Genomic DNA, 15,591 nt, shown 5'->3' on the forward strand with positions numbered 1-15,591 from the left:
GCGTGTAGGTCGCTGGAGGGCGTCTGGTTTTTGCTCAGAGAGGACGGGGTTAAAGGAGCCGTTAATTCGGAGGCTCTGGCTCACTCAGGCCAGGGGGAGGGAGGGGCGCGGAGTGCGGGGCGGGCCTGCGGTGGCAAAGGCCGGCGTGACTTTGCACCTGCCTGAGGCACGCTGTGCGTTCTCCCGGGGAAGCTGTCCCTGGATCCTGGGAACTTGGCAGTGGCGGGCTGCACAGGCTCCCCGGAAGAGGGGTGTTAATAGTGACCTGTGCTCGCACTCAGGCCCCTTGGTGGTGGCATCAGCAGCCTTAGCGTCTCCTGCCCGTCTCTGGGGCCCGTGCTTTTAAGCCGCGGCTGGGGCCCGTCTCTGGAGTTCCTTTAAGCAGCGCTCTTAATCCCCTCTCCTCGCGCACCAGGAAACAAAGGGGGAAGAAAAAGTCTCTTACCTCTTCGGCAGCTCCAGACCTTTTCCCCTCATCTCCTTTTTATACCCACTTTATTCTCCTCATCCTCTAAAGCTCAGCTTATAGTCTTCAGGAAGACTTTCAGATCATTTCTGCTCACAGAATTCATTCCCGCCTTTAAAATCATTTTGTGGAGGTAGTATGGTATAGAGCAGTGGTTCTGGAACTTAAGCAGGCATCAGAATCCTGGTGAGGAGGGCTTGTTAAAACTTGGATTTCTTTTGTCGGTTCCTCAGAGTTTCTGATTCTGTAGGTCTGGGTAGGACCTAGGAATTTGAATTTCTAAGAAGTTCCCAGGTGATGCTGATGTGCTGATCTGGGGACCACACTTTGAAAACGACTGCTATAGAAGCATAGAAAACCATCCTGGGAGCCAGACAGATCTGGATTTGTATCCCAATTCCTCTACTTCCAAGCTATATGACAGTGAACTAGTTATTTTTCCTCTCTAAAGCTCAGTTCCCTCACCTGTAAAAAGAGAACAATATTAACAACTACCTGGAAGATTAATTTATTAGGATTTAACAAAATGACATATGTGTTATTAAATACTGGATATCTTTGGTATTATTTTTGTTGCTTATGGTAAAAACTAAAATATACCAGCTATTATTTTTGTTGTGGAAAATAAAAGGTTAGAAAATAGAGATTTGTTGACATGCATAGGTGAAACCCAAGAGAATGTAAACTTTCTTACATGCCAGTTTTACATACCCCAAACTGGCCTGTAAGCAAGCTACATGGATCAGTAGAGCAATCATTTACCTTACAATGGCTATAGTGACCCACTTCTGGGTACATATTACTTCATCCTTAACAAGAGGAACGAAGTGTGTTGATACGTTCCCATTTGATACAGGGACTCCCTATTGGGCAGAGTTTTATTCTAAGTTTCTCAAAGGATTAGCTCTTTCTAATGTTCAGCTTACCATGTCTGCTTTTAGCATAGACAGGAATATCTGGTCCAATCTGCCGTGGTCAAAATGGCAGGGTTGGTTGTGTTTGATGTACACAGTATAAGTCACAGCAGAGATAGCAAGGGAATTGCATTCCTCCCAAGAGCACAATGGGAATGGCAAATAGGATCTTGGCATGGACCATCTTGACAGGTATTTTCACTTGTAATTCTTGGCTGGGCTTGGCTGAGTGGCTTTGCTGTAAGGTCTGTCTCTAGGTTGAAGGGGCAGTGGCTACAGAGGAAGCTCTTTTCATGGCTATGGGAAAGGTACAAGAGAACAAGCAGAGGGACTTCCCTGGTGGTCCAGTGGTTAAGACACTGTGCTCCCAACGCAGGGGGCCCGTATTCAATCCCTAGTCAGGGAACTAGATGCTGCCTGCCGCAACTAAGAGCCCGCATGCCACAACTGAAAACATCCCGCATGCCACAACTAAAGATCCCACACATGGCAACGAAGATCCCGCACGCCACAACTAAGACCTGGCACAGCCAAATACATAAATAAATAATAAAAAAAGAAACCACTTATTAAAAAAAAAAAGAAAGCAAGCAGAAGTATGCAAGGCATACAGAGACCTAGGCTTAGAACTAGCATTCTATCACTTCTGCCCCCTTTGTTGGCCAAAGCAAGTTACATGGGGTGGGGAAAGGTAGTCGGTCTCTATGATGCCATTAAAGCAATCAATTTACCCCCCAAATTAACAAAACAAATGAAGGCTCTACATGAAGAAAATTACAAATTTTCAATATAAAATCAAGGTCTGAACAAATTGAGAGGCATAGCATGTTCTTGGATGAGAAGATTTAATTATAAAAAACTATTCTCAAATCAATTTATACATTTCATACAATTCCAATTAGAATACCAACTTGGATTTGTTTTGTGGAGCTGGACACAGCAACTAGGAAGTTCATTTGGAAGAAAAAAATCTTAAAAATGTCGAGAAATGTATCTAAAAGAATAGTGAGGGAGACTTCGCAGATATCAGAACATAGTATAAAGCCATTACAACCCAAGTAATATGAAACCGGCATAGTAGACAAATTGTTCATTCAGACATAGAGCAGGAAACATTAAAATTTAGCATATGACAGGAGTATTTTAATTCAGGGAGAAAAGATTTATTTAATAATTGGTGCTGGCACAACTGGTCATCCATCTATAAGAAAATGAAATTGGATTCCTATGTTTCACATATACAAAAGTAAATTCCAGTTAAAAGACTTAACTATAAAAATTAAATTGTTAAGAACTTTAGAAAAAAATCTAAGAGACAACATTTACAGGCTATGGGGAGAGAAAGACCCTACTACTACTACTATTACTACTACCACTACTACTACTACTACTACTACTACTACTACTACTACTGCTACTACTACTACTACTAAATAAGCCTAGCATCTATTTTTTAAAAATTTACAATAAAAATTTTTTCTAGCATCTATTTTAAAAATTGATATATCTGAGCATATAAGTACTAAATTTTTTAATGCAAAATTAACTATAAGCAATGACTGCAGGCAATTTGGAACAGATATTTGCAAACCAGATGATGGATTTAGCAAGGGTTAGAGAGGTCTTAAAATTTGACAAAGAAGACAAACAGAAAAATAAGGGATATGAATATGCAATTCACAAGAGCAAATCCAAACAGCCAATAAATATATTAGAAGATGCTCTAATGTGCTAGCAGTGATAAAAATGCAAACTAACATTGATACATTGCTTTACATCTCCCAGACTAGCAAGTACTAAAAAAAAAAAAAAAAATCTAAACAGGGATAACAGCTATTGCAAGCAGAGATAAAAAACCAAGGGTACACTCATCACGCTAGTAGAAGTGAATTTTCATAGTCCACCTCTTTGGTACCCCAATGTCACATTTTTCTTCCCATTTAAATAACCCTCTCACTCTCTTTAAAGTCCAAGGTCTCTGGGTGATGTTCATTCCTTTCCATGTGGTCTCCTCATGTTTCCCCAGTGTCAAATGATGTAAAAACTTAAATACAATTTAAGTTGTATGTACGTTATAATTTATTAATTCCAACACAGACATATGCAGTAATTAAACATTAGGAAAAATTGCAAAATAAGCTTCCATTTGAAAAGGGACAGAGTAAAAACATCCACCTGTCACTGGTCCACAGCAAACATTCAAACCCTGATGGGCAGGAGTGGCAAGGGCTCTGTGGTGTCAAGGAAGTTGCTGCCAATCTAGCAGACCTTGTTTCTGTTTTCTGGGAAATCCCTCTGTCCTTCCATTCATGCCTCTGTTTCTCCCTGAGATGGGAGTAAGGGATCCTCCTTGTCCATCATATTTCATGAGAAGGAGTGAGGTCAACTGCCTAGTTTTTTTTTTTTTTTTGTGGTACGCAGGCTTATCACTGTTGTGGCCTCTCACGTTGCGGAGCACAGGCTCCAGACGCGCAGGCTCAGCGGCCATGGCTCACGGGCCCAGCCGCCCCACGGCATGTGGGATCTTCCCGGACCAGGGCACGAACCCGTGTCCCCTGCACCGGTAGGTGGGCTCTCAACCACTGCGCCCCACCAGGGAAGCCCAACACTTCTTTATTAGAGCTTGCTATTCCAGGAATTGCACTAGTTGAGGCAGATATGTTAACTTGTTGGTTCTCAAGCTTGGGTATGTATCAGAATCACCTGGAAACTTTCAATACAATGCAGATGTTCAGGTCTTATCCTATTTCAGTGAGCCTCTGTATCTTGTACTAACTTTCTGGGTCGGTCCAGTATGTACCTAACTTTGAATTCTTCCTGCATTAACTCATTATATCTAAGGTTGCTATCATTTTTCTCTTTACAGAAGCCCAAGCTAGGATTCAGAGAGGTTAAGTAATTGGTTTGAGTTGGCTGGAAGAGAGGGAGAACTTAAAAGGTAAGTTTTGCCTGAATTGGTGGGGAGTTTAGAAGGTTGAAGATCTTAGTTGATATTAATATGACATTACTCTTGCTCACAGTCTGGAGAAGATTGATGACATTATAGACAGATATGCTTAGAGAAAAGTATTGCACATTAACAAAAGAAACAAGAAAACATTCTCAGTGTCTGTTTGCCACCTTACATTATTAACCCATTTTTTTCATTAAGCATTTCAAGTATTATTTGCGCATAGTTAAAAAAAAACAATGGAGAAAAAGTTTCTCCCTCAATATTGGATGTTTCTAATGCATCGTAAGGACTGGCATGGGGAGTGTTTATGCACTTTTTAAGACTTACATTTTATAATGTATGTCATTTTGGGTCATTTCCCTCATCACCCAATCCCAGTTTTGTTAGTTTTCCACTGCATATAGAATAAAATGTAAGCTCCTTTACATGAGCTAAAACACTCTTCTTGATCTGGCCCTGCCTGCTTCTTCCACTATTTCTGCCATTTCCTTTAACCGTATTTCACCTCACTGGCTTTGTGCTGTCTGAGGGTCTTGCATCAGATGGCTCTTCTGCCTGAAAGACTCTCCCCCGATCTTGTCTGGCATTCAGGTGTTACCTTAGATGATCCTACGCAGTTCGTCCGTTAGTCTGTTTTATTTTCTTATAAGTGTTGATCACTATCTGAAAGTATCTTATTTATGTACTTGCTTACTGTCTTTCTCCTCCATTCACAAATAAGCTGCATAAGAATAAGGACTTTGTCTTGTTCCTCAATGTTTCCACAATATCTTGAAAAAAAAAAAAAACAGTGCCTGGCATATAACAGGGCATAATACATATTTGTTGAACGAAAGAATATGCCTTTCATACAGAGGAACACACACACACACACACACACACACACACACACACACACACACTCTCTAAGAAATTTACAACAATGGGATCATGTTATCATTAAAAAAATTAATTCTGTGTCTTGGAGATTTTCCCAGAAAAACACACACAGATCTACCTAGTTCTTTTTTTACGGTTTAAAGATCTCCAGGATATAAAATTTAGTTAAAAATAAAAAAGCAAAGGGCATAATGTAATACTATTTTGTGGATGTACTGTGATTCGTTTATTTAGACCCCCATTGATGGATATTTAGGTTGATTCCAGGAGTTTGCCGTTTCAGAAATACAGAAATGAATATAATCACACTAGTGTCTTGGAGTACTTTTATCTCTCAATTTAAAAATTTTAATATTTCAGTTGCATACATAACCAATATTTTATCAGAATCACCATATTATGTGACTGTTATTGCTGGCGGGAGGGAGATATTACTAATTAAAATTAATATCTAAGGATTTTCAAAGATAGGATAATTAGGGAGAAAACTTCTTATTTATTTTAGCTCCAGATTTACTGTGTTATTATTATATGTGAGATGCCAATTTTTAAATGAATTTCCTGGAAAAGAAAAAAATATTTTCCTTATTACTCTGACTTTTGAAATAAAATCAAGAATTGGTTAATTTCTCAAGTGTAAAATTCAGCAGTGCCCATGCTTGCTGACCCATGAGGAATTTGAAAAGGCTGGCTAATGCATTATTGATTGTACTTTCTCTATTAGTTCTAGAAAGTGGGCAGTCCTTGGGGTGGGGTGAAGGGTTCAGGGCCTAGGTGGATCATGCTGTGTGTCTCCTTCTCTGCTCCACCAGTCTTGTTAATCTAGTGATATCAGGTCACAAGGAACACTGCGCTTCTGTAGATCGAGTGTATGTGAGACTCGGGTCCGGTTAGCCCGCAGAACCAACTCCTGCCTCATCCCATGGATGCTTCCTTGAATTACAATTCATCTTTCACAAGAGGAGAGGACAAGGTGGAGGACAGCTGGCCCACGGGCATTTATCTGATCCACGATAGCCTAGATCGGTGTTTCCCAGAGGGTTATGTTTGTACCTCTTTGGACCTCTGGACACATTCTAATTTATCAGTCTTTATTTTAAAAGCATTCATGGAAGCCTAAGCAGGGCCTCCCACCTGTTGTTCCCAACCCCAAACTATATCTTGACATGTCGCTACCCTCTGGGAAGCCACAAGTTACCGTAGCGAGAAGCAATAACCAGTTCTCTAAGACCTGGAAGGACCTGCCTTTCCTTGTTGGCAATTCCAGGTTTATTTACACACCCAACCCCAAGAAGAAAGAAGGCCAAAGAGCATCTGTGTGTGCCTTATGCTTTTAAATGCTTGACGAATGCTTATACTTTTAAGGGTGGCCAAATGAGTACTTTGAGCCTTACCAATCTGGTTTAGCAATTCCTCCTTCCTTGGGGAGAAGATAGGGGTTGGCATAAGGTGGTTGGAGTGGCAGATATATCTCCTCTTCTATATCTGGATTAAGTTTAAAAAGAGATTTTTTTTCCGAGTGGAAATGCTAGAACTCGTTTAAGGAACAGAAGTTTGAAGATAGGGAATATTTTGAACCCACCTTAATCTGTGTACCTCACCCTTTTGTCTTTCTGAATTGCTTTAATGTAATATATATATATGTAACACATATATAATGTATATATATTACATTAAATACATATGTATCTAATATTCATATATACCTTTTTCTTTCTTTTTCTTTAAGTAGATCTTGAGAAGTCCACATATAGATCTAAGTATATAACATGCTTGGTTATATGATGTCAGGAGTATTCTGATCTATCTTGGGCCTTTTTCCAGTGCTAATGGCTAAGGTTCCGTGAACTGCCAGAACACCTCCGAAAGAAGATGAAGTCACTGGCTGAGACTCCCTTGCTCCCCACCCAGGCCAATATTTCAGAATTGTAGATGAAAATCACAGTGTAAGATTTTTTCTCACCCATTTTCTTATATCATGGTGTTTACTATGGGAGGTTTTAATGGTAATTAGTGTAGTATTGAACTTTGAGGATATAATGAAATGTGGACAGGTTTTTAACCTATGTATGAACCTTTGCAGGAATGTTTGCCTTTGAGCCAGGCTTGAGCATCTCATTATTTATTCCCATGATGCCAGTTGACTGAACTGCATAATAGTTCCAAAGATTCTGTCTGCCAGACTCTTGTCTATTTTCATAGTGTATTCAGAAGACTCTGAAAGGACCTGATACTTAGGAAGAAAGGGCTGGTTCAGTTAGTGGAGACTAGAGGCATTTGTTCATTTTCTGTTTGGGAAAATTGCCATTATTTCACCAAGATGTTGTAATAAAAAAGCTACTTACTCATTAAATGATAATGTAGTGTTTTCCCTTCAAAATGGGAAGACTGAATATAATTTTTTCTAAAGAACCCATTATTAATGTTAATGATTTATAGGTCCCTTATTACTTTGCTTACTGCTGATGGGGCAGTGGTGAGGTCTGAAAGTCCAAAACTTTACCCCCATAATTATAGATATATTCCTTCCAATAATAACAGAAAAATTGTCTATAAACATAATTTTATAAGTTTGTAAATGTAATTTTATAGGTAGTTGAATCATAATTAGGGCTCTGATGAATTATTCTATTTTGTGTGTTTCCATTTTATTTTATCAAGTTTTTTTTTTTAAAGCTAGGTACATTTTTACTCTATTATTGAGTATATTTCACCTTAGAAAGAGATAGTCACAGCTCTTTTATCCTAGAAGGAAGGGAGTAAAGAGGTGAAAATTACAGGAAACAGGAGTAGATTGAGTTTTATGACCCTCCTTGTAACAAGGAGAACCTAGAGCATATAGTACAAGGACGGAGCTACTCTTCCACGAAAGAGGCTATTTCTTGAGTCTGGTTTCAGATATCCCATCAGAAATAATGTCATGAGCATACATGAGCACAGTACATAGTGAATATATATCTTCTCTACAGGAATAAAATTTTACATCAAAGACATATTTTCGTGCTTAATTTTTGGTTCTATGCTCTATTTCAAAGCTCTGAAATGACTTTAAAATTATTTTTGACTAAAAGATTTAAAAGACAAATCGTGCATCTCTTGAAGGTTAGAGTCAAAGAGTACGCCAGGCCCTGGGAAATCACTGCAGACAGTGGTAAAATAATTTCAGATCTACATCACAGCGTTCTTATGCTTTGACTAAAACTACATTGAGAGATGGTGGCATAATGGGAGGGGAGAGCAGGTATTGTAAAACTCGTCAAGGAGGCATCGATAATGGGACGGAAGGTTACTTTAAGAGGGGATGTTTCATTCTCCTAACCTGAACATTCCAGAATAATGCTTTCTAGAGAATTTGCAAACAATTTATGAAGAATGACAACATTAAGGTGTCAATGGTGACAAAGCTTAATACAAATCAGCATGGTAAAGGTAGTTGAGTAAATATGGAATATCCTTTAATACATAAAACAAAATTCCATGAGGGTTACCATGTCTAATTTTATGTTGTCATGAAAGGATGACAATAAAAAAACAAATAACAAGGAGATAGGCCCATTTACTATTCTTTCTTAATTTTGTTGCTGTTCCTTCCTGCAAATCCCCTAAAAAAGTGAATGATACCACAGCATGGCTTGAGATGTCTCAAGCTTTGCATTTCTTTCTCTCATTCCTCTTTTTCCCTTGGGCCAACATTATTTAATATTCTAGTTGTTTACCCCTTGAGTTAATTATCATGGGTTACAGAGACCAAGTTGTCCTATCTGTTGCATATCATTAAGTGGCTTCATTGAAACGTTAAGTTAGGGCTTCCCTGGTGGCACAGTGGTTAAGAATCCGCCTGCCAATGCACGGAACACAGGTTCGAGCCCTGTTCCAGGAAGATCCCACATGCTGCAGAGCAACTAAGCCCATGCGCCACAACTACTGAGCCTGTGCTCTAGAGCCTGTGAGCCACAGCTACTGAGCCCAGCATCACAGCTACTGAAGCCTGCGCGCCTAGAGCCCGTGCTCCGCGGTGCGAAGCCACCTCAATGAGAACCCCATCGGCACAACTAGAGACAGGCCGCGTGCAGCAACAAAGACCCAACGCAGCCAAAAATAAATAAGATAAATAAATTAAAAACAAACAAAATGTTAAATTATATTAGGTGAAAAACATTTGTCCATTCTGCTCATTTATCTACCATCCTTGCTAACTCTCTTTATGAAAAACCATTTGTGCAAAGATCTTGATGAGGGAAGAGGAGAAAGTCTTATAGATTATAGATTTTGTAGAAACACAATTGATCAACTCCACCATTGTTGGCTCAGAGTGAACCCCTTGGTACTCAAATGGAGTTTGAGTGAGATTATGGCCAGAGCTTCACTGCCTTGACCTTCATGGAAACTATGATCACACTGGCCAGGGAACATATACTAGTTTCCTATTAAGATCGTGTTTGTTAAGCATCTGTTAGAAAGTTACTGACTCAGCAGGAGTGCCTCTACAAAAGGGCTCCAAATTTATACTCTGTATAATTGGGCGGTCAGCGCGTGGTCAGTCTCTGTGAGCGGCAGAAAAGGGTGGAAGTGAGGTTTGTTTGGAGGGTTATCTTCTGTGTCTGACCCTGGTCGGACTGGCTTTACTCTCTCTTTTTTTTTTTTTTTTTAACTCTCTTTTGATAGAGCTCTAGAATTGGGTTGGAAATCTATATCCATCATGCAGTAGAGTTTCTTGTTTCAGGGCTCTGATGTCATAGAGATCTGGATATAAATCCTGGGTCCGCTGCTTACTAGCGGTGTGAACTCTAGGCGTCAGTTTCCATATTTGTATTACTTTTTAGACTTTTCGTAAGGATTACGTCATGTCTGTAAAAGCACTCAATTAAGGCTGGTCACTGTTACTTTAGTGACGTAAGGCAAAAGTAAAAATGCAAATCACGATGCTTCCATTTTTTCTTAAAGACTGGATATGAGCTATAGGGAGTGGAGGATGAGTGTGTGACTGGAGATAGCATTGGGGTACCCCTAGGATTTCCCATAGCTCCCGGGGTTCATGCTGCTCACTGGCTTTTCAACTCTTCTTTGCTTCCTTCTGTTCCAGAGCCTGAGTTGTAAGAGTCAGGAATAATGGACTGGTGAGTAGGCAATACAGAGGCACGTACAAATCCTCCAGCCTACGAGACATTTGCTTCTCAACAGACATAGATTTCATAGTCCAAATAGTCATAGCATTTTGTAGTCAAAAGGAAGCCAGAGGCTGTAAATCGATCCTGCTCATTGCTGAGTGCAGAGCAGAGATTCTGGGGTTAACTGTGTTGAGGCTTCTAAAGGATACCAGACTAAAGCAGATAGAAAATTTAGTAAACATGGTGTTATAGGTTGGATTGTGTCCCCCCACCCCCAGATTCATATGTTGAAGTCCTAAATCCCAGTACCTCAGAATGTGACTTTATTTGGAAATAGGGTGATTGCAGATGTAACTGATTAAAATAAGATGAGGTCATATTGAAGTAGGGTGGGCCCCTAATCCTATATGGCCAGTGTCCTTAAAAAAAGGGAAAATGTGGGGCTTCCCTGGTGGCGCAGTGGTTGAGAATCCACCTGCCGATGCAGGGGACACGGGTTCGTGCCCCGGTCCGGGAAGATCCCACGTGCCGCGGAGTGGCTGGGCCCGTGAGCCATGGCCGCTGAGCCTGCGCGTCTGGAGCCTGTGCTCCACAACGGGAGAGGCCACAGCAGTAAGAGGCCCGCATACCGCAAAAAAAAAAAAAAAAAGGAAAATGTGGAGGCAGACATGGGCACAGGGAGAACACCATGAAGTCCTGAAAGCAGGTATTGGGGTCATGCAGCTATAAACCAAAGAGCACCAGAGATTCCAGCAAACCACAGGAAGCTAGGAGAGAGACATGGAACAGAGTCAGTAGTACAGCCCTCAGAAGGAACCAAGCCTGCCCACACCTTGATCTTGGACTTACAGCCTCCAGAACTGTGATACAATAAATTTCATTTCAGCCAGCCAGTTTGTGGTACTTTGTTTTGACAGCACTAGTAAAATAATACACACAGGTAAAATTATTTCCATTTCTCTGAAACAGGGCTGGGACTAGGGTGAAGCAAATGAAGCACCTGCCTCAGGCACATTTAAGGGGCACTAAAAATACCCTTCAATAATGAATATGCATAACATCTTCATAACATCTTTAATGCAAAAAATCAATGCCAAACAGAACATCAAAACTTTAAATAAGGACGGGGAACAGTGGTAGCTTCATCTTGAGCATATCAGAGCCTGGGGCAAAAGGAATGAAAAATTAATAATAAGATCATATCTTTATTTAAACTTTCGATATTTTGTTCATCGTGGATTTTTTGGATACTTTTGATGTTCTGAAATATTGCATAAAATATTATGTATCTTGATCTCTTAGGTTTTTGGCACCCCTTAAATTTTACATCTCACTTGCCTCACCCTAGTCCTTGCCCTGCCTCAAAACCATCCACTGAGGATAGGACTCTACTTGCAACACAGAGTAGGCTGAAACCTGTGTGATTCCCACATTCATCATTTTGTTTTTGGCCAGAGAAACGAAGAGTGCTTGCTAGATAGTTCCGCCTGTCTTTCATGTCATCTCGAACACAAAGATTAACATGAAATTCAATTTCTCAACTCCAAAGTGATTCCCTTGCTGTCACCCTTTCTTCAGTTCTACTTTATTCTCACATTAATTGTGGGCAGAACTTCAGTACCATTATTAATTCTGCTGTCTTTCTTGTCACCCATATCCAGTTGTTAAGTCAGGCTAATTCTTTCCCTATCTCCTAAGTAAAAAGGGCCTTATTGTGCTTTTGCAAAATAAATATTAAAGAATTCATTGAGATATAAGATTTCATATATTTTAATAGGTATAGAGAAGAGAGTAAAAGATTATCAGTAATTTCACCATCCAGAGATACCTTTTCTCAATATTGTAATGTACATTCTTCCAGACACTATACATTTGTGCTTGCAAATGTGTTTTCAAAAATGGGATTATACTATATATGTTTTTTGGTAGTCTTCTTAACTTGTTAATTGCCTTGTGAATTGTGTACGTCTTTTCAGGTTCATAAATCCATGTGTAGAAAATAATTTTTAATGGTTTCATGGCATCCAAATAAGTGGATGTACCTTCATGTATTTAAGCAATATCCTGTTATAGAACATTAGCTTATATCTACTTTTTATTACTATATACAACACCATGATGAATATCTCTATACATGTACTCTTAACTGATGATTTCTTTAGGCTAAGTTATTAGAAGTAAAGTTATTGGGCCAAAAATGTACAGATTTTATTATTTTATTCCTATTGCTAAATTAACAAAATTTTGCTTTTACCATTGGCTTATTGAAGTGCCTCTTTCTCCTAGGTCTCATTTGATGTTTTGAATATTTCACTTGTGAATTTCCTATTCATGTACTTTATATATTCTCTCTTTTGGGTTGTTCATCTCTTTCAGAGTGGTTTTTTAAACACTTGTATTAAGGATATTGTGTGGATATTAAGTCCTAGTAATGTTATATACATATTGCTAATATTTTTCCAAGTTCACCAGTTGTCTTTTAACTTATGCTGTGTTTTACCCAACCAGAAATGTTGTTTTATATAATCAAAAATGTCAGTATTTTCCTTTATTTCTTACTTTGGAATCATACTCAGAAAATCCTTCTCCACCTCAGGACTATAAAAGAGTTTACCTAAATTTTCTTTTAGTACAGTCATAGTTTCATTTTTACAAGTACATTTTTAATACATTTAAAATCCATGTAAAGGTTCTGATGATTCTTCCTGTCACTTTCTTTCTAATCTTCCTGCTACTGACCTCTTTTGGGCCCTGTATGATTGTAGCCATCTCCTGTTTCTTGTCTTTTTAAAAAATATGTATTATTCTTATGATCCTTTGGAAAAAAACATTCCAGAGACTGTCCATTGTTAGGAGAAAAAAAAAAAACAACCCCTCAGCGCCCTCCAGCCAATTCTATTTTTCTAATCTTGGTACTCAATCTTACCTCTCTACATGAGCTTTCTACTCAAGATGGGCTGAAATAATCCTTGTCTCCCAAATACATCTCCTTGCCTTGTATGCAGTTCTCTCCTCATGAAACGCCCTGCCCACACCCAAACCATTCTTTTTTTTTTAATAAGTGAATTTTTATTTTTTTATTTTTGGTTGTGCAGGGTCTTAGTTGCGGAAGGCTGGCTCCTTAGTTGCGGCTCTCGGGCTCCTTAGCTGTGGCATGCGAACTCTTAGTTCCCCAACCAGGGATCGAACCCACATCCCCTGCATTGGAAGGCGGATTCTTAACCACTGCACCACCAGGGAAGTCCCCCAAACCGTTCTTTAAGGCACCTCTAGGAAGTTGTTTCTGGGCACACTGTTCACAGAACCCCTTGCCTGTTTGTGAAACTCCTATATCGCTTATATGTTTGGGTCCTAGTTGTATGCTGGCTTGCTTTGTTATTTAACATTTTACTTGTGTGTTTTAAAGTCATAGATTTAAGGGTTTCAGAGTTGGGAGAGTCTCAAAATCTGTCATCCAATGTGTTATCTGACATCAAAACCCTTCTACAATATTCTTGCTAAATAGTCAATAAATTTCTATTTGATTACCTCCAATAATGGGGAACTCACTATATCCCATGACTGAGCATGCCATTCCCAGTTACATCTTAATGATTAGGAAAATCTTTTCTTATTAAAAGCCCTCAAATCTGCCTTCTTGTGTCTTTTGCTCTTGGAGGGAGTTATGGAAAGAACAGTAAATGTAGGGTCTGGAAAAACTAGTTTTGAATTTTGACTCCACTCGCTAATTGTTTTGTGATCTTGGGCAAAATGCTCTACTTCTGTTGGGCTTCAGTTTCCTCACTTGTAAAAGACGGCTGATACCTACTTCATATTGTGGTAAGAATAGCATTAACTGAGAATTAAAGTAATTAAATGAGGACATATATGAAAGTCTCTGGCATAGATCTTAGCACTGAGTGTTTGATAAATATTTATTGAATTAGAATTTGATTTATCTTCCAGAGCCCTGCAGACAAAATCAGATCCTATAGGCTGATGTTATATATACTTTATGTAAGTCTTTTCTTCTCCATCTAATGTTTCCAAGTACTTGAGTTATTTTCTGATATCATGATTTCTTAGGTCATAATGTCCACCCTCCCCACTCTCCTGGTCACTCTCTTCTCAACATACTGCAGTTTTTCTGCATACCCCTTAAAGGATGGGATTCTGATCTCTGGCAGGCACCCCCAAAGTCACCCAGTCAGCATCCTATCATTCTATATATCAATTACAGTAGCTCTCGAACCTGGATACATACTAGAATCACCTGGAGAGTTTAAAAAAATACTGATGCCTCCCCAGCACTTCTGTTTTAAAAGATCTTGAGTGACAACTGAGCACTGACACGCTTTAACAGCTGGTCGGGTGATTCTAATGTGCACAGGTCTATAAATTCCTTGAGAACAGATTTGCCATCTCTATTTGACATGCCTGGAGACAGAAATGTTTCAGAACCAGATTCCCCCACCCCCACCTTTTGAAAAGGTAAAATGGTGCATAAATCATTAATATGAAATAGGCTTTGTGGGTCTGGATCTTTCCCTTGCAGTCAAATACATAAATATTTTGACAATGACATACCTAAACATTCAAGTTGAGTGGAAACTGTAAAGGCCATAAATAGCCTTGTGTTAGCTGAGATCTAGTTTTGCAGCCAAATGAATTTTGGCACAAAATTTCAGAAGAAAATTGCAGTTTTGAGAACTTCCAAATTGTAGATAAGGGATTGTGGGTCAGTCTTTGGTGGTATCTTTTTACCATTTAGCCTGGTGTGCTGCCCAAACCTGTGAGTTTAACACATATTTGGTGAATGAATGAATGAGACAGACTTTTCTATGTGTTAACTCTAGAGGTATTAGTATATTTCCTAAAGTCAATTTTCCTCCAACAAAGAGTGCCTTTGGACCTTAAAACTTAAAATAATCTAATTTGAAAGTCACTGAAGGAGAATAAGAATCAGTTTGTTTTGTTTTTTGTCATCTCAGGATTTTTATACCAGAAATGTATTCATATCAAATGACTGAAGACAGATGGAGAGCTTTTCTTATATGGGATTGAAGTAAGTGAACCAGTAAATGTTTTTTGCCTATTATGTGCAAAGCATTATAACATATTCTGTAACAATTGAGAAACGGGTTAGAGCACAGCTGGAAAAATCTAAGTTGCAGTGAGAATCACAATGAAGGAATCTGAAGAATATTTTGACTTTGAATAACCGACATTGTAAGTCTAATGTTTAATCAACATTAAACAAGGTAGAATGGCAGGAGTTTACACATATAAACA

General features: G+C 39.0%; 1 protein-coding gene across 2 annotated transcripts in view; it reads left to right on the forward strand.

Moving 5' to 3' along the window:
- Window positions 1-15,591, forward strand: part of ELAPOR2 (endosome-lysosome associated apoptosis and autophagy regulator family member 2) — a 291,435-nt gene that overhangs the window by 52,134 nt on the left and 223,710 nt on the right. Inside the window, exons 2-4 of one of the 2 annotated variants that reach the window (XM_049714889.1) lie at window positions 4,247-4,318; window positions 14,266-14,316; window positions 15,291-15,364. The gene's annotated coding sequence lies outside the window, so the exon portion shown is untranslated. The remainder of the gene's footprint in view (window positions 1-4,246; window positions 4,319-14,265; window positions 14,317-15,290; window positions 15,365-15,591) is intronic. The other variant, XM_049714888.1, reaches the window with a different exon arrangement.

Source organism: Orcinus orca, chromosome 9, assembly GCF_937001465.1.
Source record: "Orcinus orca chromosome 9, mOrcOrc1.1, whole genome shotgun sequence".
Taxonomy (NCBI): Eukaryota; Metazoa; Chordata; class Mammalia; order Artiodactyla; family Delphinidae; genus Orcinus; species Orcinus orca.